This window comes from Papio anubis, chromosome 8 (genome assembly GCF_008728515.1).
Source record: "Papio anubis isolate 15944 chromosome 8, Panubis1.0, whole genome shotgun sequence".
NCBI lineage: Eukaryota > Metazoa > Chordata > Mammalia > Primates > Cercopithecidae > Papio > Papio anubis.
In genome coordinates, this window is record NC_044983.1 from 116670204 (window position 1) to 116693897 (window position 23694).

Here is a 23694-nt window from a genome sequence, read left to right on the forward strand (position 1 = left end):
GACTTATTTTCAAATGTTAAATAGCCATGGCTTTTGTGCAGTAAACCCAATTGTGTCATGATGTACAATCTATTTTGTATATCACTAGATTTGATTTGTTAATATTTTGCTTAGAGTTTTTACACCTTTTGTTCATAAAAGAGAGATTCATTTTTAATCTTCATATTTTGTAGTGTTATTTTAAGATTCACTAGGAAATGTTCCTTCTTTTGTTAATTATCTAAAAGAGGTACGTAGTATTAGTTTATCTTTTCCTTAAATGGTGGGAAAAATTCACCACTGAAACCATCAAAACCACAGATGTGTAAATCGAGCCCTAGAAGGTAAAATCATTTCCCCAAAGTAACTCAACTAGTTAATGGAAGAACTGAAACAAGAATCCAGGATTCTAGACTTGCAGTTTACTACTACGCTAACTCTGGTTCTCTTTTCTGTGCTATTTTTATTGTGCTATCTATATAAATCAGGATTTGTTCTGATTATACGTGTCTTGAGCAAAATGTTTAATATCTGAATAATGTACGAATTTATTAGATTCATATATCTGTTAATAGAAGCTGAGATGGTTAGAAAGACCACTTTCTGGAACCCTGGAAGTCCAGGGATAGTGTAAAAGCCACTAGCCATCAATGTTCTCAGTTTTTTTGTAGCATTGAGGTAGCAGATTCTAAGAAGGAATCATGGATTCTTAAAATAAACCACACACCCACTGTCTGTCATGGCCCAATTAACTGTCTATAGCTGCTGCCATAAAATAATGACTCTATCTTCTGCCATCCAGATCTTACATGAGTGCCTCCCATTGGTCAACCTAAGAGGACACAGATGGCAAAAAAGAAAATCTGCGAAATACCATTTCCAGGCATCGTGTCTATGAGGCACAGTGAAAAGCTTGGTAGAGCAGGGATACTTGTAACAACAAGCAATATCTGGCATAATATCGCAGTTTTAAGTGCACATTATTTATATATTATACTCACTTCTTAATGTAGTTTTTGAATGCATTTGAAGATGAACAATAAGGATAAATTATTTTATTATATTGTTAACTAATAAAATCAATTTTCCCTCTTAAATGCTTTCCTTCTTCTATTTACCCTTTTAAAGTTGTGGTTTCAATGTTTTCGCAGCAATCATTGGTCAAGTCGGTAGTGACACTATCAAATACTCTTGTGTGCATATATAAATCATAGATGCATGTGTGTGAGTTTCATATGATCACATCCTCTCATTTACGTACTTGCAAAATGCCACCTGGGTTTTTCCATATAGACAACAGTTACCCAAAGGTGGCACCTGAGTGTTTATATGGCTATAAAACAAAGAAACCTGGGAAGTTTGACATTGTTAATCTCTATGAAATTATTTTATTTATGTAGGACAAACATATCTTTTCATGTAGCCCATGTCAAAATAAGTAATGTGCACAGATATGTAAGTAATACATTCATTCCTACATTTGGGGTTAGAATAATCTGGAGAAAATTACGAACCTTCTCTCAGAGGGAAAATGTATATATCTATGTACAGATAAAAATTTGCTTATGATTTAGGAGTCAAGGATTTCCTATTCAGTCATGAACTTCTTTAATCCAGGTTAATAAGCCCTGATAACAAATAATGAAAAACAACGACCAAAATAAACTACATGCAAATAAAATACTTTAGCATTTTTCCCTAAATATTTCAAATTTAAAAAAATTAGTTACTTGACTTTTTGGAATTAATATCTCAATCTTATATTTTATTTATGTGTAAAAATTGCCATTGTAACATAATTTCTCCAGTTACATCCAATAAGTACAATGCTATTACACTGGTGACTATTTGAGCACTCATTTTGCCTCTTTATATTCATTATCTTATTTAATTTTCAGGGTCATACTGGTGTTTTTCTCTTTGGATGGATGAAGACAGAGAATTTTATATAGGTAATGTAAATCACAAGTTTACACATCTCATTAGTGTTTGAACAAAGCTCTGTTCCTGAGTAGTCCCCATGCAGACCCCATCTTCCTAACCATTGTGTGCAATTGCCTTCCAGTGAAAGATAGTGGCATGAGTAGAACCAAGCTTTAATGGAAATAAAACCATATTTGGAATCAGATAAACCTTTCTTTAATTTTTAAATTGACAGACAAAAACTAAACATTTTAATGGTGTACAACATGTTGTTTTGATATATGTCTACATTCTAGAATGACTAAATCAAGCTAATTGACAAATCATTATCTCACACACTTATTCTTTTGGCGGGGGAGGAAAACGCTTAAAGTCTACTCGTTTAGCAATGTTTAAGTGTACAATATATAGTTATTAACTATAGTCATCATGTTGTAAAACAGATTTCTTGGACTTACTCCCTTCATCTGACTGAAATTTTATGTTCTTTGACCAATATCTCCTTAATCTTCCCCCTGGCCCCTAGTAACTACTATTCTGCTCTCTGTTTCTATAAATTTGACTTTTTTAGATTTCATATATGAGTGAGATCATAAAGCATTTGTCTTTCTATGCCTTTCTGTGCACTTAGCCTAATCATCTTCAGGTTCATCTATGCTGTCACAGATGACAGGATTTCCTTCTTTTTTTCAAGGCTGACTAGTATTGCATTGTGTATATGTACCACATTTTCTTTATCCATTCATCCATTGATTAACACTTAGATTGATTCCATGTCTTGTCTGTTGTGAATAATGCTGCAATGAATGTGGAAGAGCAGATATCTCTTAGACCTACTGATTTCATTTCCTTTGATTGTGTACCCAGTAGTGGGATTGCAGAATCATATTGTAATTCTATTTTCATTTGTGGGGGAACCGCTATACTGTTTTCCATAATAGCTATACTAAGTTATATTCCCACCTAAAGTGTACAAAGGTTTCCTTTCCCCACATCCTCACCTACACTTATCTCATATATTTTTGCTAATAACTGTCCAAACAGGTGTGAGGTGATATCTCATTATGGTTTTGGTTTACATTTCTCCGATAATTTTATTTGAATGTTAAACTTTTTTATTTCAAATTATGTACATCTTGAACTCAGTCATTTAACCTCTCTGAGCTTCAGACAGGGAAACTTATTAAGAAAATTATAGAACTCAGTGTGTCCAGTGTCAATTTGAAAACTCAGAATTTAAATAATTTCCTCTCCCTGAACACTTTTTCCAAACATGGTAGAGGGAGATAAAACTAAGGTAAAATAAAATAATGACTTTTTATTTATATGGTTTAAAACCACATACATTATATCACATTTTCCCAAGCTATGTCACACAAACTATGAGAATTTCTTCAAATATTTCTTAAAATATATTAGTTTTTAAAGAAGCCCAAATACATACAAAAAATTCTGTCTGTATGTGTGTTATTTAGCTCTTTTTGGATAATCATAATAAACATTAAAATATTAAATTCATCTCTAAAGTCCCACAATTAAGAAATAGCTTTAATATTTTTAACCTAGGCCTCTTTTTACAACTTATTTAATCAAAGATTAAAGTTTAATTTTAAAAAGATCATTTAACATCTAACCTGTCACTCAGTTTCTACAAAATATATTTTGGTAAATGATGCTTTACATACTTTATTTGAGCTGTGTATCTACTTTCAAATTACTGAAATGGCAGTTACCTTATTTTTAAAATAGAAAAAAACAGAAATCTGCTTCATAGGTATTTTAAGGGCTAACTGGGAAAATTCATTATGAACATTGGGCCCTCAGAAGAGACATACCCCATTATTGTTGCTTCTGGGTGATTTATAAGCAGTGCTTGGCTGACTCAAGGAAAAGAATAAGGCTGAGCTTGTGTTTTTGTCCACAGATGTATTTTAGTCACAGACTCTAATACCCCATCCAATATTGAATCACAGAAAGATGATTTTGTTTGGTTTCCACCTAAGCCTCCTGAGTCACTATGGTATTTTCTAGGAAATAATAAGAATTCTCTTTACAATAGCTTTAGCCCCTCGTAAACCTTTTTAAAAAATAAATTGTATTTTAATACTAAATGCCATTAGTACAAATATTTTATACTTTCCAAATCTTGTTCAATTTTCTTAGTGGTGATTTCCCATGGGGTGCAATAAGTGGTGTTGGTTTAAAGTATATTTTTCTTTAACTTTTATTTTAAATTCTGGGGTACAAGTGCAGGTTTGTTACATAGGTAAACTTGTGTCATGGGAGTTTGTTGTACAGATTACTTCATCACCCAGGTACTACACCTAGTACCCAGTAATTATTTTTCTTGATCCTCTCCCTTCTCCTACCCTCTACTCTCTAATAGACCCCAGTGCCTGTTGTTCCCGTCTATGTGTCCATGTGTTCTAATCATTTAGCTCCCACTTATAAGGGAAAACATGCCGTATTTGGTTTTCTGTTCTGTGTTAGTTCACTAAGGATAATGGCCTTCAGCTCCATCCATGGATTATAGTATTTAATAAAATTGTTTTTTGAGGCAAATTTAAAATTTTTATTTGAAATAGGCATTTTTAATTATTCTTTTGACAACTTTGCCCTTCTCTCCAAGAAACTCACTATTAACCTAATTAATTAATTTATGTAATTGTTTATGAAATATTTATTATGTGTGCTGTAGACACTGAGCTATGTGAGTTGTAGATAACTCAGCTACGTGTTAAAGATGGGGAGCCAAGTCAAACGCTTTCTGCTCTTACAAGTCTATAGTCTAATATGGAGACAGGTATTACTCAAAATAGCAGATAAAAAATGGCTTCCTTAATAAGCATAGGTACAGGGTGTTCTGTGACATTTTAACTGGGTAATTTGAGTTACTAAGAGAGATTCACAAGACTTCCTAGAAGATGTAATAATGGAGTTCTGGCCCCCAAAATGAAAATATGATTAGATGGAGATGAGGTGAAGAGCATCTCAGGTTGTGGGAACAGCATGTGCAAAATTCCATGGTGGGGAGGAGCACAGCACATTTGAGAGCTGTTAAAGTCCAGAGTGTCCATAGTAGAGAGAAAGGAGTCTCGATATGGATGAGGCTGGAGAAACAGGTTGAAATCAATTTATGCAAGGCTATGTTAAGAATTGCATTCTTTTATCCCCAAACAATGGGAAGCCATTAAACCATTTTAAATATAATCCAATATTCATTTTGAAAAGGTCATCTAGCTGCAATGTGGACAATGACTGGAAAGGCACATGAGTGGATGATCCGGAAAGAGAAATGAATTGTAATTTTGCACCAGGATGATGGTGTTACAGACAGAGAAGTGGAGAAACTCAACATATATTTAAGATGTAAAATCAAACTTTCCACTTGATAATGGAAACAAAGATGGGGGCTGAGGGAGAAAGAGTTGCCAAGAATGATTTAAATGATTCAATACCTATCTTGGGGAAATAGACACATATAAGAGGTTTAAACTGGTTCGGAATTTAAGGCTTCCTGGTAAATCAGGAAGGTTTAGCCACAGTGTACACATGGCTAAAGGTCAAGTATGTGATTCACTAAAAGAGCATGGGCATCAGAAACAAAAAGTCTGGGGCTCACATTCTTTTTTTTTTCTTTTTCTTTTTTCTTTTCCTTTTTAAAGCCCTGGTCTCAGTTTGGTCTATGTTAAATTTAAGGCAGTGCTGCTAATCTCATGTGATTTTTATAACTATTTAAAGAAATCTGATATTGACTGCCTCTGGCTCAATTGTTGGAGGATATGTGGTTTAAGAACCCCTGATTCACAATAACCTGGAGAGCTGGTGAAAAGTGAATATTCCTGGACCTTTCTCTGGAACCACTGAATCACACTCTGTGTTGAGGGGGCCCAGGAATCTGCATGATAAATTCTCCAGATATTTCTCTGGATTCAAGTTTGAGTTCCACTAGATAAAAACTAAATAAATCTTGATGTTTTTATTTATTTGTAGCCTGTGTTGAAATTAATCATCTTCTCTTTAATGCATACTTACCCTTCATGTGTTAGGTCTGGTTGGCTTGCATTGTTTGTTATGTGTTGGGCCATATATGAGTTTTTCACAAAAAGTTTTTTTAAAAAAAAAAACTTCTTGTTGCTAATGTAAATGGTTTCTTAAGCTGTATCACATGTTAGAAACAGACATTTGTAAAAACCATTGCCTAAAGACGTTTTTTACATCCTGCAAGATCTTTTTTTGTTGTTTCATTTGTGTTCTTTCTCAAAATTGATTTAGCTTCTCACCTTTTGGTATATGTTGGTGTACATTCAACACTGAAAATACATGAGTATGGTAAAAATGCTACTTGCCTCTCTTCCTTCCTGAACAGAGTATAACGTATGTTATTAGAAAAGAACTATTGTGGGCCAGGCGCAGTGGCTCACACTTGTAATCCCAGCACTTTGGAAGGCCGAGACGGGTGGATCACGAGGTCAGGAGATCGAGACCATCCTGGCTAACACAGTGAAACCCTGTCGCTACTAAAAATACAAAAAATTAGCCGGGTGCGGTGCAGGCGCCTGTAGTCCCAGCTGCACAGGAAGCTGAGGCAGGAGAATGGTGTGAACCTGGGAGGCGGAGCTTGCAGTGAGCCGAGGTTGCACCACTGCACTCTAGCCTGGGCGACAGAGTGAGACTCCGTCTCAAAAAAAAAAAAAGAAGAAAAGAACTATTGTTTGTTTTATATCTAATACACATTGATACAAGCAGTCAGCATCTCCACTTCTGACTTAAATCAGTATCAGCTATCTGTTAATTCTCTTAGATAAGGCATATAATATATTCTAGAATTAGCTGTTATGTAGTTGAAAACTAGGAGGCTTGTATGAAAAACAGTCTGGTGAAACCACTAAAATTAAAATACGAAAATATCAGAACTAAATAATTCACTGGATGAATTTTCAGAAGATTGGTCACTGTAGAAGAAGAGACCTTTGAACTTAAAGATAAATTCATAGAAATTACACAAACTGAAGAATATACTTTTAAACAAATAGCAAAATTGATAAAGTGGTAGAAAAATAAGAGACATTTTGAAAAGGCAAAATTAGTTTTTTGAAAAAATTTTTAAAATCTTAATAAATAAGACTAGTTAAAAGACAGAACACAAATGTTTCCTTTTGGTGATTAAAAAAAGACATCACTACAGATCCTATAGATATTTAAAAGTTAAAATAACTTTATAAAGAACTTTAGGTTGATACGCTTGAAAACTTAAGATTAAATAGGCAAATTATTTGAATATGAGGATGACTTCAAACCTGATGCAAAAACAAGTAAAAACATGAATAGCTCTATCTCTGATTTTCGAAAATGGGATTTTAAAATAAAGCTGCTACTGCTATGTCAGAGAGTTTCACTGGTTTTTCTATAAAATATCTAAGGGAGAAATAACATCAATTCTAGATAAATTCTTTTAGAAAATATAGCAGTACAGAACACTTTCCAACTAGTTTTTTAAATTCCAGCCAAATCTAGATTACCAGATCTGACAAGGATATTACAAGCAAGAAAAATCACAGACCAATAATTCTAATGATCATAGTTGCAAATATTCTTAAATAAATATGAACATATTAATCCTAACAACAATTTTAAAGGGGAATATATTGTAGCCAAATTGGGGTTATTCCAGGGATACAAGTTTTGCTTAATAGTCAAAATTTAATTAATGCAACTCCCCAAATAACAAGGGGGTTAAAAAATAGAAAAACAAAATGACTGTCTCAACTGGAAGAAGAAAAAGCATTTTTAAAATGTCCACATCTACCCATGATTAAATATCTCAGCAAAGACCAATAACAAGAAACGTTATTAATCTTATAAAGGGGATCTCCAAAAGAATGTTAAGCTAACATGATACTTAATAGAGAAAAAGATAGAGTGTTTGTCCCATAAGATTGGGAAAAGGCAATGAGGTTTGTTTGCACTATTTTTATTCAACAATGTACTATAGATTTTAGCCAATGTAATAGGACAAGAATAACAAGCAAAACAAAGATTAGAAAGATGCAATTAAAACTTTATTCATAGATGAAATAATCTTGTGTAGAGAAAATTTTTGGAAATCCACATACGATCTACCAGAAAAAATAAGCAAATGTATTAATGTTACAGGATACAAGTATACAATAAAATCAAATATACAATAAAATCAAATAACAAATGTATTTCTATATAATAGTAGTTACCAATTAGAAAACAAAATGTTTAAATGTTATTCACAACTTCATGAAAAGGTATAAAACACTTCGGGATAAAATTTTAAGAATGTGTGCAAGGCCAGTGCACTGAAACTTATAAATAAAACACATTTTTTTGAGAGAAAATTGAAAAAACTTAAATGAATGGAAAAATATACTGTGTTGGTGGATCAGGAGACTAAATATTATTAAGATGTCATTCCTTTTCAGATTGATCTTTCAGTATTCAATTCAGTACCAGGAATTGACAAGCAGGAACTGACAAGCCAATTAAAAATATATACATATGGAAAACAGGTTTGAGAATAACCAAAAGGACAGAAAAAATGAACAAAGTTGGAGGTATCACACCACCTAATTTCAAAAATTAGTATATAGTTACAGTAATCAAGACAATAGAATTTTAGCTTAATAGAAGAGAATAGAAGGTTTAGAAATAGATCTCATCATATGTGACCAACTTACTTCTATAAAGATGCCAAGAGGTCGGGCGCGGTGGCTCACGCCTGTGATCCCAGCACTATGGGAGGCCGAGGTGGGTGGATCATGAGGTCAGAACATCCAGAACATTCTGGCTGGCATGGTGAAACCCTGTCTCCACTAAAAATACAAAAATAATTAGCCCAGCATGGTGGCGGGCGCCTGTAGTCCCAGCTACTCAGGAGGCTGAGGCAGTAGAATGGCGTGAACCCGAGAGGCGGAGCTTGCAGTGAGTAGAGATCGCGCCACTGCACTCCAGCCTGGGCGACAGAGCAAGACTCTGTCTCCAAAAAAAAAAAAAAAAAAAAAAAAAAAAGATGCTAAGAAATTTAAAAGGGAAATGTTTTTTCAACCCAGTGCTACTGGAATAAGGATAAATCTCCATATGGAAAAAATAAGGTATTTCAACCTCCACTACAAAAGTACATTAAAATTAACTTGAAATAAATGCTAGAACTAAATGAAAAGCCAAAACTGTAAACTTCTAGGAAAAAGAAAGAGAGAGAAAGCATTTGTGACCTTGGAGTTGGAAAATATTCATTAGATGGGACATAAAAAGCGTAAAGTATTTTTTAAAAGGATAAGTTGGATTTTATCTAAATTGAAAACTTTTGCTCATCAAAAGACACTTAAAAAATGAGAACACATTCCACAGATTGGGGCAAAGAAAAAGTGCAAGACAAATATCTGATAAAGGATTGTATCCAGAAAATGTAAAGAATGCCTACAAGTCAACAATTAAAAGAATAACTCTATTAAAAAAAAAAAAAACAACAAAAAAAACCTGGGCCAAATACTTGAAGAATTACTTCTCAGAGATGATATATGAATGTCCTATAACTGCACAAAAAAGTATTCAACATTATTAATCATCCAGAAAATGCATATCAAAACAAAACAATAGGCTGGGCATGGTGGCTCATACCTGCATCCCAGCACTTTGGAAGGTCAAGGTGGGCAGATCACCTCAGGTCAGGAGTTTTAGACCAGCCTGGCCAACATGGTGAAACCCTGTCTCTTCTAAAAATGCAAGAGTTGTCTGGGCGTGGTTGTGCGTGCCTGTAGTCCCAGCTACTTGGGAGGCTGAGGCAGGAGAATCGCTTGAACCTAGGAGGTGGAGGCTGCAGTGAGCGGACGTCACACCACTGCACTCCAGCCTGGGCAACAGAGCAAGACTCCATCTCAAAATAAATAAATAAAATTAAAATAAATAAAATAAAATAAAATAAAATGATAAACCATTTCACACCCAACAGGATAGCTGAAAGTAAAAGCTGGCAATATCAAGCCTTGGTGAAAATTTGGAACAACTGATATGATAAATTTTATAATAATTTGCAAAATTATTTTGACAGTCCATTGCGTTAATCTTTTAACTCAGAAATTCCATTTCTTGAGAAATGAAACATATGCCTACCATTAGGACAAAGGATGGACCAATTGTAGTAAAATTATATAATGAGATATTACTCAGTACTAACCATGTTACAGTAAGACAATCTTCAGCATAATTGTTTCTTCTGTAGCAGTAAATGGATGCATTATTCTAGTTTATTTCCCATTTACTCATACAACGGTACTTAAGAATCAAGTTGGTTTTTCATGTATATCCCATATGGAATCTTTCAGCAATACTGCTAACAATATTTCCAAACTACCTGCTGATTCTATCTTCTTTCCATGTATATTGCTACCACTTCAGTGCCAACTGCTGTCATATCTTACCTGGATTACTATAATAACTTCATTTTGACCTTTTTCTGTTCTCCCCAGTGATCCAGACTTTAGTCATATTCTTCTTGCTGCTTCTCTAGTATCAAGCATCTTTCTCTCATCACTCTTCAAACTGAGCATGGTTGATGTATTTATTGCCTTTCAGACAGACCCACACCAAGCATTCCTTGGGGTTAGGACAAGAGGATACATGGAAAGCCACAGACATCATGTCCAAATGAGCAGCTAACACACTATTAAATGGAATGTATTATATCATGTTAATCTTCCAAACATAGCTTTGTAACAAAGAAATTAAATTGTACATATGGAGAGCTACAGAGTTAATTTGATTGCAGGTGGGTGAAATATGAAACAAGTGAATCTAATCTAATTATTATTACACATATGACAGTGTTCGAGCTGAAGGGCTGACAATGTTTAGGTGAGTAATAGAATAAAGGTATACATACTTGATAAACTATTGTATAATAATTCCATAAATTTAAATTTCTTGCTTTCACTTTAATAATATTCATTGTATTGTTTTAATTAATATGTTCACATAATTTGGAATATATTGATAGTATGATTACAAGGATCAAAAAAATTCAATTTTTTTGAAGTATACAGTATTTGAATATATGTGAATATACTTTCAAAATTGTAAAAAATAATAAAAATCAGTAATAATATAGTTATTCTTTTGAAAAGTGATTTTTCACTATTTAAAATTATGAAAATTAGACAAGAAGCAAACAATGGCTAATGATCAATTTAAAATAAAAATTATATAACTTTTAAATATATTTGTATAAACATATTCTAAATATATATTTAAATAAATATTAAATAAAAATACAACTTTTTGCAATTCTAAAGTTCAATGACCATCTAGTTACCAATATAAAGAAATGGTATAAGATTCCATGTATATTACATCTAAACCTACACACACACACACACACACACATACACACTCATCTGTGTAACATATATATATGAGTTATATAGCTATGAGTTATATATTGCAAAATACTATCCTGATTCTTAATTTCGTCTAAATTTTCTAGAGCTTTTGCAAATAGCTCTAGAAAATTTAGAAGAAAAATATAGCAAGAAAATGGACCTATTGTAGTATAGGGAAATAATTCTTTTTCTATGCAGAGAATTTGGACATTTGTTTTTAACTGACAAGAATTTATCTTTTTTCTTACCTAAGCAAGTCAGATGCTCAAATATTTTATAGACTCTAACACGGTGTCCACTTCTGAAATCAACAGTGAGCAATGCACAATCTCCACTGTCTTTTTTTGAGGACATAGAGCCAAAGGAGATAGAGAAGCCTTTTCCTAGAAACTGAATGCTGGCCGGGCGCGGTGGCTCATGCCTGTAATCCTAGCACTTTGGGAGACTGAGGTGGGCGAATTACCTGAGGTCAGGAGTTCGAGACCAGCCTGGCCAACATGGTGAAATCCTGTCTCTACTAAAAATACAAAAAAAATTAGCCAGGCATGGTGGCACATGCCTGTAATCCCAGCTACTCGGGAGGCTGAGACAGGAGAACTGCTTGAGCCCGGGAGGCAGAGGTTGCAGTGAGCCCAGTTTGTGCCACTGCACTCCAGCCTGGCCTACAGAGCAAGACTCTGTCTCAAAAAAAAAGGAAAAAAAAAAGAAACTGAATGCCATTAATCATGAGGGTAGGTTTTTAAAATTAAAGCTCACATTGTGCCTACAATGATAGATGCAAAGTTAGACATGCATTCATTTAGTTGTGTGTGTTTAAATAAATGCATGTATGTATGCGTATGGATTACAATATGCAGGCTCTCAAAAGCACAGAGCCTACGGCAGGGGGTCCTCTTGCCCAGGTATAAGTTACTACAGTCAGACCAAAGTACCTTCCTTGACCTTCAGTACAACTGTCACTTCTTCTGTCTCCTTGTCACTTTCTGTCATTCTCTTGTATTGTCCTTATAGTACTTCTCATGTGAAATTACCTTATAATTTTCCCTGTTTATAATCTGACTCCATTCAATAAAACATAAGTACTCCTATGAGAGGAGACACTTTTTCTGTGTTCACCAAAGTAATTATGACAACCCAAAGCTTGCCACACATTAGACTCTCACTAAATGTTTATTGAATGAAGAAATCAATTACATTTAACTTTGATTTATTGTTCATCGGAAAGAACAACGCCCCTAAAATGAATCATTCTCTCCTCATGAATATGCTCTTCCCTTTTCTCCAGTTTTCAAATGTCATTTCCCACGAATATGGCCTTTCATTCTTCTGAAATGGGTATTAGTGTGAAAGATGAAGCAAACTATTGTTCCTTGAAGCTTGAAGTAAGAGGATATGACATTGTCAGAATATGTGATGGGGGGCGTCATGCACCATTTTTCTTCCTGATATAAATTATATCACAAGATTTCTTTGTTTTTTATAAGTTCAAACTAGTGAAATATAAGAGTTGATAACTTCTTACTTTATTCTTCAAAAATACTCAAAATAGTTACCAGAGGCTGGGAATGATGTAGGGAGCAGGGGATGGAGAGAGTTCGGTGAATGAGTATAAACATAGACCAAAGGAAGAAGTTCTAGTATTACATAGTGCAGTAGGGCGACTATAGTTAATAACAATGTATTATATATTTCAAAATAGAAGAGAAGATTTGAAATATTCTAAAAATCATATCAATTGAAATCGTGGACATAGAAAGAAGGAGGATAGTTACCAGAGGCTGGGGAGGGGAGTGGGGAGAGATGAGGATGGTTGACGGGTACAAAAAAAAAAGAATGAATAAGAACTACTATTTGATAGCGCAGTAGGGTGACTATAGTTAATAATATAACAACTTAATTGTATATTTGAAAATAACTTGTATGTAATTGGATTATTTGTAACTCAAAGGAAAAATGCTTGAGGGGAGGAATACCCCATTCTTTATGATGTTCTTATTTCATATTGCATGCCTGTATAAAAAATCACATATACCTCATAAATATATACACCTACTATATATCCCCCAAAATTTTTAAAAATAAAAAATAAATTTAAAAAATGAATGATAAATGTATGAGGTGATGAGTAACCTAAGTACCTTGATTTAATTATTATATAATATATTGTGTGCATGTATCAAAATATCCCATGTATACCATAAATATGTATAATTATTATCAGTTAAAAATATTTAAAAACTAAAAAAATACCAATTTTGTTTCCCTAAGACATCAAAAAGTTCTCAGAACAATACAGTAAATTTCAGGGAGACCACAGACTCCAAATCTGTGATCATTTGAATAAGCACAACCCAAAATTTAGCTTTGTATTTATCTGTTAAATAGGAGGTTGCTAAAAATGTAACAATGTCAAGATTATTTTCAAATAGGAAATTTTGTAAAACGACTGATTTCACTTGCTCAATAGCTGTTTGTACAGCAAGACAATATGCCGACTTCTATGTTTCTTATCTATTTCCAATGCATATCTGTCCAGGACACATCTGGAAAATTTAATCATTAGTCCCTGTTACTGTTTGTGTATGAGAATAATAAGTTTAAGTAAGAAAGTCCTACCATATAATCTAAGTCATAAATTTAACTTTGCTATTTACACACACACATACACACATGCACAAGAGAAGTGAGGCTTCATTGAGTGTGCGTAAACAATGACTATTCATCTCCTCAAGCATTTTTCACATGTGCGAGAAAATGTGTAATTTCCAGAAAAAAATGGGAGCCAAGCCTTTGAGGTATTTTCTTTCAGCTTTTCAAGTTAGGTAGGTTGAAAGGATAAGATTAAAAGAAGAGCTCTAACACTTTTAAAGTATACAGATAAAATACATGCATACAAATACATATAAAAACATACACATAATTTTTTTCAACTTTGCTAATAATTTTTGTAAAATTATGACAGTATTTCTCAAGAATAAACCCCGTATCTGAAATCAAAACAATAAATTTAAGATCCTGGTGTAAAATAGTTGGTAAAAAATTGTAATGTAAATGGGGCACACACCTATAATTGCAGCACTTTGAGAGGCCAAGGCAGGCGTATCACTCGAGGTCAGGAGTTCAAGACCAGCCTGGCCAACATGGTGAAACCCGTGTCTTTACCAAAAATACAAAAATTAGCCAGGCATGGTGGCACATGCCTGTAATTCCAGCTACTTGGGAGGCTGAGGCAGGAGAATCACTTGAACCCCAGAGGCAGAGGTTGCAATGAGCCGAGATTGCACCACGGCACTCCAGCCTGGGCAATAGAGCGAGACTCTGTCTCCAAAAACAAAACAAAGCAAAACAAAAACCCAAAAACAAATAAATAGGCACATGCCTATGCTAAAATTTTAATCTTTCTGAAAGCAAAATGTAGTTTACTGAAAACTGAATGTGAAATATCTGGCAGTACTGTCATGTATTTGTTGTTGAATTTGATGAAATGACATCACACCACCCATTTTCACGTCCTTTAGCTTTATACCCACTACCCCAATGCATACATAAACACATGATTAGAAAAAAGTTCAAACAAATACATTACTTACAACTTTTATTTCCTTGGCCCACCATGAACAAAGTGTAGCAAAGGGGCCGAGTTTACTCTTATTAAAGGGGCCGAATTTACTCTTATTTCTCTATGCCTTCCTTTAGAGCTGTTCAATCAAACATTCACAGTTCACCAGACCTTCACCAAACATTGAGAATGTTGTGACAAATATAGTGCTAAATGCTAAAGAAACAAAATCGACAACTTTCCTGACTTTAAGGAGCTCACATTACAGTGGGCTAAATAAGTACTTCAACGAATAGTAAGGCTGGACACGGTAGCTCATACCTATAATCCCAGCACTTTGGGAGGCCAAGGCAGGTGGATCACTTGAGGCCAGGAGATCGAGATCAGCCTGGCCAACACGGCAAAACCCCGTCTCTACTAAAGATACAAAAATTTGCTGAATGTGGTGGTGGGCGCCTTTTGTCCCAGCTGAGGCAGAGAATTGCTTTTACCGGAGAGTCGGAGGTTGCAGTGAGCAGAGATCATGCCACTGCATTCCAACCTTGGTGACAGAGCAAGATAAATAATAATAAATATTTTTTAAAAATACATGTTTTTTTAAAGTAGATAAGGCACTTTGCCTAAATGAGTTCACCAGTTTCAGTCATTTGGATACCATCTTCCCGATATTTGTTCTTTTTGGATATATGAACTATAATTTCTTTAACATTCTTTCCATATATAGACCCATGATTTTGTATTTTCTGTCATAAAAGAAATATTGTATAACACCTGTGAGTGAAAACATATCAATTGCCACAAAGAAAAGTGACTTTAAAAATAATCGCAATGCAAGCAGTGTTACAGAGTTCTGGCTAAATGCTGTCACCTGCCCAGGTTCTGAATCTGAGATCTGCTCCCTCTGGGTTAAAGAAGAGAGTTTAGCAATGCCAGGGAATTGTGAAAGACTCCTGTCACCAGACCGAGGCTTCTGCCTGATTTGATCAGAGATTTGAAAGAAATTGAAAAGGGAATCATTGTCTCACAATGTAATTCACAACTATTTTTGTTTTCAGTTTGTTCTCTCTGTTTTTGTGTTTTTCTGTTTGCATTTTTCTGTCTTCCTGTAGTAACTGAACATTTCCTCAAATTTCATTTTAATTCATCTACATTGTTTTTGAGTATATCTTTTACCCTCAAAATAGTGCAATTTTTAAGTGGTTGGTCTGTGTATTACATTATATATATAATATATATATGAATTTATCACAGTCTACTTGTGTCATCATTTTACTAATTCCTATGAAATTATACCTTTATTTACCTTTAATTCCCCAATTTATAAAATAATTTCCTTAAATATTTCCTTTGCATACATTTAGAACCACAGCAGAGAGTGTTATAATTTTTGCTTCAACCGGCATAATTTAGAAATCATACTTTAGAAAATTCAAGAGGAGAAGAAAAACCTATTGTAGTTACATATAGTTTTGCTAACAGTGTTCTTTCTCCCTTCCAAGGTTTCTTCTCTTTTGGTTTCTTTTTCTTTAGATTCCATCCTTTAGTCATTCTTCTTAGGCAAGTCTACTGGTGACAAATTATCTTATTCTCCTTTGTCTGAGAATGTGTCGATTTCCCACTTCATTTCTGAAAGATATCTTCAGAAGGTGTAGGATTTCTCAGTATTTGAAGAACATTGTGCCATGGCTTTGTCACCTCCATGCTTTCTGATGAGAATTCTGCTCCACTGTCATTCAAATTCTATTTTCCCTATAGGAAAGTTGTCATTTTTCTCTGACTGCTTTCAAGATTTTCTTGTCTTTAGTTCCCAGAGGTTTAATTACAACGTGTCTAGGCATGGATTTCTCAGGGTTTATTCTATTTGGCGTTTGCTTCTTGAGTCTGTTGGTTTATGTCTTGGCAAATTTGGGAAGTTTCTTTTAGTACTTCTTAAATAATGCCCTCTTTCTCCTTTTTTTCTGAAACTCCAGGGATGCCAGTATTATCATTTGCTATTGTCCCACAGACCCTTGAGACTCCGTGTTCATTTTCTTTTCAGTCTATTTTCTATCTTGTTGTTCAGATTAGGTAATGTCTAATGTTCTTTCCTCCAGTTTACTGATTCTTTTCCTCTGTCTCCTATATTCTTTTGTCGAACACATCCACTGATACTTTACAGACAATTCCTGACTCAGATTTTTTGATTAAATGGTGCCAAAATGATGCACATTTAGTATGTTCCTCCACTTACTAAGGGGCTAAGTTCTGAGAAACCATTCCCAAGTTGACTTATGATAGGTTTATTGGTATGTGACCCTATCATAAATTGAGGACATTTGAAATTTATTATATATGTCAATTTTAGTATCAAATTTAATATTACTTTGGTTCTTCTTTATCTAATCTGTTTCTTTGCTGAGGATTTCACTTTCTGTGTCAGGCATATTTATCATTGTTCATTGAAGCATTTTTATGATAGCTGCTGTAACATCCCTGTCAGATAGTTCTATCATCTGTGTAATCTCTATTTTGGCCTCTGTTAATTGTCTTTTTTCACTTGGTTTCAGATCTTCCTGGTTTTCAGTATGCCCCATGATTTTGTATTAGAATCTGAAAATGTCTGTATTATAAGACTCTGGATTTCATTTGAAGCTTTGGTTTTACCTGGCATTTTCTGATACCACCCTGGCTGCAGAAGAGGAGTGGCACATTATTACTTCCAATGGAGATAGAAATCCATGTTCCTCACTCAGCCTCACACATGAGAAGGAGGACTCCTCGTGACTGCTGGTTGGAGGTGAGGATTCCTGATTCCCATCTGGCCCCCACTGACACCACTATGGTAGTGGCCTCATGACCACTGGGTGATAGTGGAAATCTTGACTCTTTACTGGGCCTCATGTGACACCACCTCAGTGGCTAAGCAGCAAGGTGCCTCATGACTGCGATGTGGGAGTGGAAGTCCAGGTTCCCCAGGAGTCTCCACTGACAGTCCCTACCCAGCCTTCTCTGACCCCACACTGGTGGAGCTGCTGGGAACCTCACTACAGCCTCACAAAGGTGGAAGTTTACATTTCCCACTTGGCCTTTGCTGATGTGAGTACAGGAAGTTTCCAGAGGGGTGTTCCATCTTTTGGCTTCCTTGGGCCACATTGGAAGAAGAAGAATTGTCTTGGGCCATTTATAAAATACACTAACAAACACGACAGCTGAGGAGCTAAATAAAATCACCCCAAAAATCTCATCATGTTTTAAGAAAGTTTACGCATTTGTGTTGGGCCACATTCAAAGCTGTCCTGGGGCACATGCCACCCACAGGCCACAAGTTGGCCAAGCTTACTATATTCTATAGTAAAAGTAATCTTACCTATTTAAGGGCGAAGTGCCGATTTAGAAAAAGATTCATTAAAAGAAAAGTAGGTCCAAATGACATACTACTTTAAAAGACATCATGAGTGAGACTAAATAATATTAAAGAATTTAGGCAAATACACTCACAGCTGATGTGTGAACTAATGATGCTTTAAATAATTTGGGATTATAAGTTAGAACGGGGCTGTACTAGGAGGCAGAACTGGATAACTTCTATCATTTCCTTGGCCAACTGAATCAGAAAAACAAATTGGAGATAATTCTGCTTGACCACCTGTAGCAATCATAAGCTGATATGCTGTAAAAACACAATCTCAGTGGCTCAAAACAGTGAAGGCTTATTTCGCACTTGCTTATGTTCCGCTGTACGTCTTTCTGGAAGACTCTCCAAGGGAGATGTCTTTCATAAGGTGGCTCACCTTTGTATTTCCATTTCAACACTAGCTACCACCACATGTCATCGAGCTAAGAGAACACTATCAATTAATCATTAAATACTTGCTGCCCAGGAGTAGGACATGTCATATTTACTTAAATGTCATTGACTAAAAGGAGGTACATGACCTGACTCAAGAGGCATGAAATTGTAACTCCTTTCTGTGGCTTAAAGGAATAGAACCATACATATTGGTGAGCATCATCAATATCTACCACACTAACCTTCCTTGCTGGACCATTGTAAAGGGTAAAAATGAATAATGTATTTAATTCCCTCTGCCTTGTTACTGAAACAGGATTTATTCCGGCATATACAGGTATATGATTAGAGAAGACAAATCATCTTTTGCTCCTGGAGGTGAATCTCAATTAGTCTTGCAATAATGGTAATTAATTCCTCTGGCTAATGAGTAGTGAGGGACTTCTGCTGTACGTTTCTAGAAAATATTCATTGCCTTTAATGAGGAACTTAGAGACAAGATATATCCTCTTTTCCCCTCCATCCTTTCTGACCTGGTAATAGGAAGACATGAAGGTGGAAGTTGCAGGATTCACCTTGTGATTACAGGAGAGGAGCTAAAGGACAAAGTCCATCATGCTCAGAGAGGCAAAGCAAAGAGCTGTTAAAAACCTGAGTCCTTGGTGGTGGTGTTGAACCACTGACCCTGTATACTGGCTATGTTGCTACATGAGAACACAAATTTTCTTTGATGTTTGAGTCTCTTCTAGGTGAGCCTTCTCTTATTTTGGACGGAGTTTGGGGAACATCTTGTGAATTACTCTAAATATATAAAAAGAGTTATTATACAAGCCATTGAATATATTTACCTAGTATGAAAAGGTTTTTGAAATGACATCTGAAAGTATATTATTTTCTCAATTTTGCCTCCAATAATAAAAAGAAAATGGCAGGATAGCCCCATCTCCCCATCTCCCCATCTTTAGGGCTGTGATAATTTCCTGTCCCAAAGCTGAACAGTTTCATGGAACTAGATGGTTCTTAGTAAAGGAAAGTTCATGGATGCTTCTGCCTTGATGAACTGTGTGAATCTAGAGAAGTTCTGTTACAGAGGCCAGTTGTTGACTGATTAGCAAGTGGTAACATCACTGTGTTAAGAAAAGGGTGGGTTGTTTTATGAAGATCCCCAAGGCCTGAATCTTCTGGCACCACTAACTGCTGGTGCTCCTCCCTCAAACATTAGCTTTAGCCTTTGGAAGGTTGATACTCCCAGTGGGTGAGCATTGACGTACAGACGAAATAGTGTGTGAAGTCAGTAATGCACTTTTAATCATTTTGGAATTTAGATTCAAAGTTGAAGCCTCAATTAGAGAGATGAAAGGTAACTTAAACATGACTTAAGTCATCCTTCCCTACTCTCTTCTAGTATAAGCAGAGCCATTCTTATGTCAGGCTCTTTGAAATTCCACTGAGAGAAGTGTTAATCAATTCAGTTATTTATTGATCATTTATTAGGTAGAATGCTGGGCCTTTTAAACAAGATAAAGTTAATGAGACTTGGTCCTGGTCTTCAGGGAGGTCACAGACAACTCATCAAGGAATGTAGAAAGTAAGGACAAATAATGCAAGAGAAATGACAAGAGTTTCACGAGTGAAGTAAGTAAGGAAAGAAGAGGTTTGAAATCTAGGAGTGATGTGCTTGAGGGAATTACAAATGTTTGTGCAGAAAGTGACCTTGAGATGGGTCATGAAGAAATGACTGGATTTAAACCTAAGAAGCCATAGTCATGGAGAAATTTATCATTGCAGCGTAATTTAGAACAAGGGATTTGTGTTTGAACCACCAAGGGTTTGCAAACTTTGCTCTCTAGGAAACAAGTTAATCACATTGAGTCTGTTTCTTCACTTTAAAATGGGTATGATAGGCCAGGCGCGGTGGCCCACACCTGTAATCCCAGCACTTTGGGAGGCTGAGAATGGCAGATCACGAGGTCAGGAGATTTGAGACCATCCTGGCTAACATGGTGAAACCCCGTCTCTACTAAAAATACAAAAAAATTAGCCAGGCGTGGTGGCGGGTGCCTGCGGTCCCAGCTACTCAGGAGGCTGAGGCAGGAGAATGGTGTGAACCCGGGAGGCAGAGCTTGCAGTGAGCCAAGATCGTGCCACTACACTCCAGCCTGGGTGACACAGTGAGACTCCATCTCAAAAAAAAAAAAAAAAAAAGTATGATAATACTCACCTTATAAACTTAATTAAAAAGTTAAATTCTATGTGTTCTGTGAAGGTACTAGTGTCTGACCTACCCTTTATTTTAAAAATAGTAACCATTATCATTATTTGCATCTAACTTCCCTGAAAACGTGACATTGAGATGAACTCTTAAAGAATTATAGCAGATGAAAATGTGGGTAAAATATATTATAGATGACTGAACAATAAAACTGAAGACCTTTTGGTTGGGTACACAGAAGAAAAAGGTAAAATGCAGGTGCGACTCTAAGAATGGGGTCTGGGAATACCAAAGTTGCAATCAAGGTGCCATAATGTAGTTTAGTGAGCTGGTTGTATCAGCATCTTAGAACTATACCACAGACAATGATTTAAAAAAAAAAAAAGTGTCAACCTAAACAATCTAACAGTGAGATACAACAGAAAAGCTATATAGCTGCTCGGCATCGCTAGAGAAACCTTATTTTGATTTAATTTTCTAAGTATCTCCAATATAGAAGATAATTCAGAGCTTTATGAACATAAACATTTGGGTCTGTTCTCAGAGATACTTGTGGACATTATAGTTGTATGTTAGGTGCTGTGCTGCAAATGCATGACACACATGCTGAGACCTCCTTCTTCACCCACCAACTCTAGCTCCATCCCAGTACACACAGACAGCATCACTACATACTCTTAGTGGATTTTGCATGACACATATGCTAAGACCTCCTTCTTCACCCACTGACTCTAGCTCCACCCAAGGACACACAGACAGCATCACTACCTACTCTTAGTGGGTTTTGAATGACACACATGCTGAGACCTCCTTCTTCACCCACTGACTCTAGCTCTACCCAAGTACACACAGACAACATCACTAAGTACTCCTAGTGAGTTTTGCATGAAACACATTCTGAGACCTTTTTCTTAACCTACCTACGCTAGCTCCACCCAAGTACACATAGATAGCATTACTACATACTCCTAGTGGGTTACATCTCACTGTAGACTTGAATCTCATTGTAGACTTGTATCTTTCCATACATAGCATGCTAAGTGACCTGCAGCACTTGAGTTGGAGATGAAACTAGTTGCATACCTGTTTTAGTCTCTTGTTAATTTGTTGGATCTTGAATGTAAGAAGAAATGGCAACATTAAAATTTTTGAGCTGTGGAACTGAAGGTTGGGCAGAAAGATGTGACAGAAGAAGGCAGGAGGGATGAGGCAGAGAGAGAAGTTAGAGAGACCTGAAATTTAATCTAATTTGCCATTGCTGACTTTGAAGATGGTGGTAAGGGGCCATGAGTCAAAGAGTGTGTGTAGCCCCTAAAAGAAGAGAATGGCCCCCAGCTGACAATTATCAAGATCACTGGAACATCTCAGTTCTACAACCACATGTATTCTGCCAACACAGTGAATTAATTTGGAAGTGGACTTACCTACAGAGTTTCCAGAAAGGATCACAGCCCTGCTGATAACTTGAAATCAGCCTTGTGAGACTCTAGGGAAAGAACCAGCTAACCCATACTGTGCCCAAATTCTGACCTCCAAAACCTGAAATAATAAATTTGCATTCTTTTAAACTTATGAGTTTGTGGTTATTTGTTACAGCCACAAAAGAAAACTAACCTACAATTTAATAACTCCCTAGGAAATTTGTCTTGACAAGTGAGTACCATGAGAAAATACCCTGTCTCACTATCTTCAAACCACAATAAGCAACAGAGTACTCACTGAACACGCAGACAGGCAGAAAGCTTGAGTTTGCTCCAGTACAAAGTAAGGATTAATATACATGGAAATTAGGTTTCTGAACTCATGGGGCATAGAAGGCCTCTCTGTACCCGAAGCATAATAGCATGTGAATACAGCTGCGATTTCCTGGTCTAAACTTCCCAGTGTCAGTTCTGAAGGAATGCAAAGAAGGAATCAAAGGAAATAGAAAATCTAATTAGCAAGATTAATCATGATAACCCATAGCTAGTTTTCTGCTCTGTATAGTCATAGATAATAAGGACACAATGCAGAAAACTACAGCTATATTCCCACATTCATGAGAATTGTTACATAACAGGTGTTTCCACAGTTCTAGTACTTTCTGCTTCTGTCAGATGACTAAGGGATAGAGACCAATATATTTCACTTTCACTTTGATGCTAGCATTAAACAAGTGATATGCACATATTGTCTGCCTTATACAATGCTGCTATTCCTTATCCTCCTCCTCTACCCCTTCCTAACCTCCTCCCTCATATCCCTCCTTCTTCTTCTCCCTCATATCCCTCCTTCTCCTCTGTGTTGGAGCTATTATCTTATTAGCATATGCAGAAAGCTCTGCCTCACTTTTTAACAGCCATCTAAAGAGCATTATTTACCTAGCTGTGCCCTAGTTTTTTAAAATAAATCCCATATTAATGGACATTTAAGTTGTTTGTTGCTTTTTTGCTACGATATCATTATTTTAGGAAATATATTTTATATATTGTGTGTGTTTGTGTGTGTGTATACACATGTATGTACATATAATGTCTCTAACCAGTGTTTCAATTTCCGTTCTCTCTATTCCCTTTATATTATATGCTTATGTAATCACATTTCTTTTTTCTTTTTTTTTTTGGAGACAGCATCTTTTTCTGTCGCCCAGGCTAGAGTGCAGTGGCACCATCATGGCTCACTGCAGCTTCGACCTCCCAGGCTCAAGCAATTCTCCCACCTCAGCCTCCTGAGTAGCTGGGACGACAGGCACATTCCACCATGCCCAGCTAATTTTTATTTTTAGTTATTTCTTTTTCAAAATGGGGTCTCACTACATTGCCTAGGTTTGTCTCAAACTCTCTCTAACTCCTGGGCTCTAGAAATCCTC

The 23694-nt window shown here is 35.7% G+C and overlaps 1 long non-coding RNA gene across 2 annotated transcripts in view; it reads left to right on the forward strand.

The window, feature by feature from the left end:
* Positions 1-23694, forward strand: part of LOC108587352 — a 145924-nt gene that overhangs the window by 23689 nt on the left and 98541 nt on the right. For both annotated transcript variants that reach the window (XR_002523967.2, XR_002523968.2), the window contains exons 2-3: positions 1878-1931; positions 17412-17641. This is a non-coding gene — a long non-coding RNA (uncharacterized LOC108587352). The remainder of the gene's footprint in view (positions 1-1877; positions 1932-17411; positions 17642-23694) is intronic.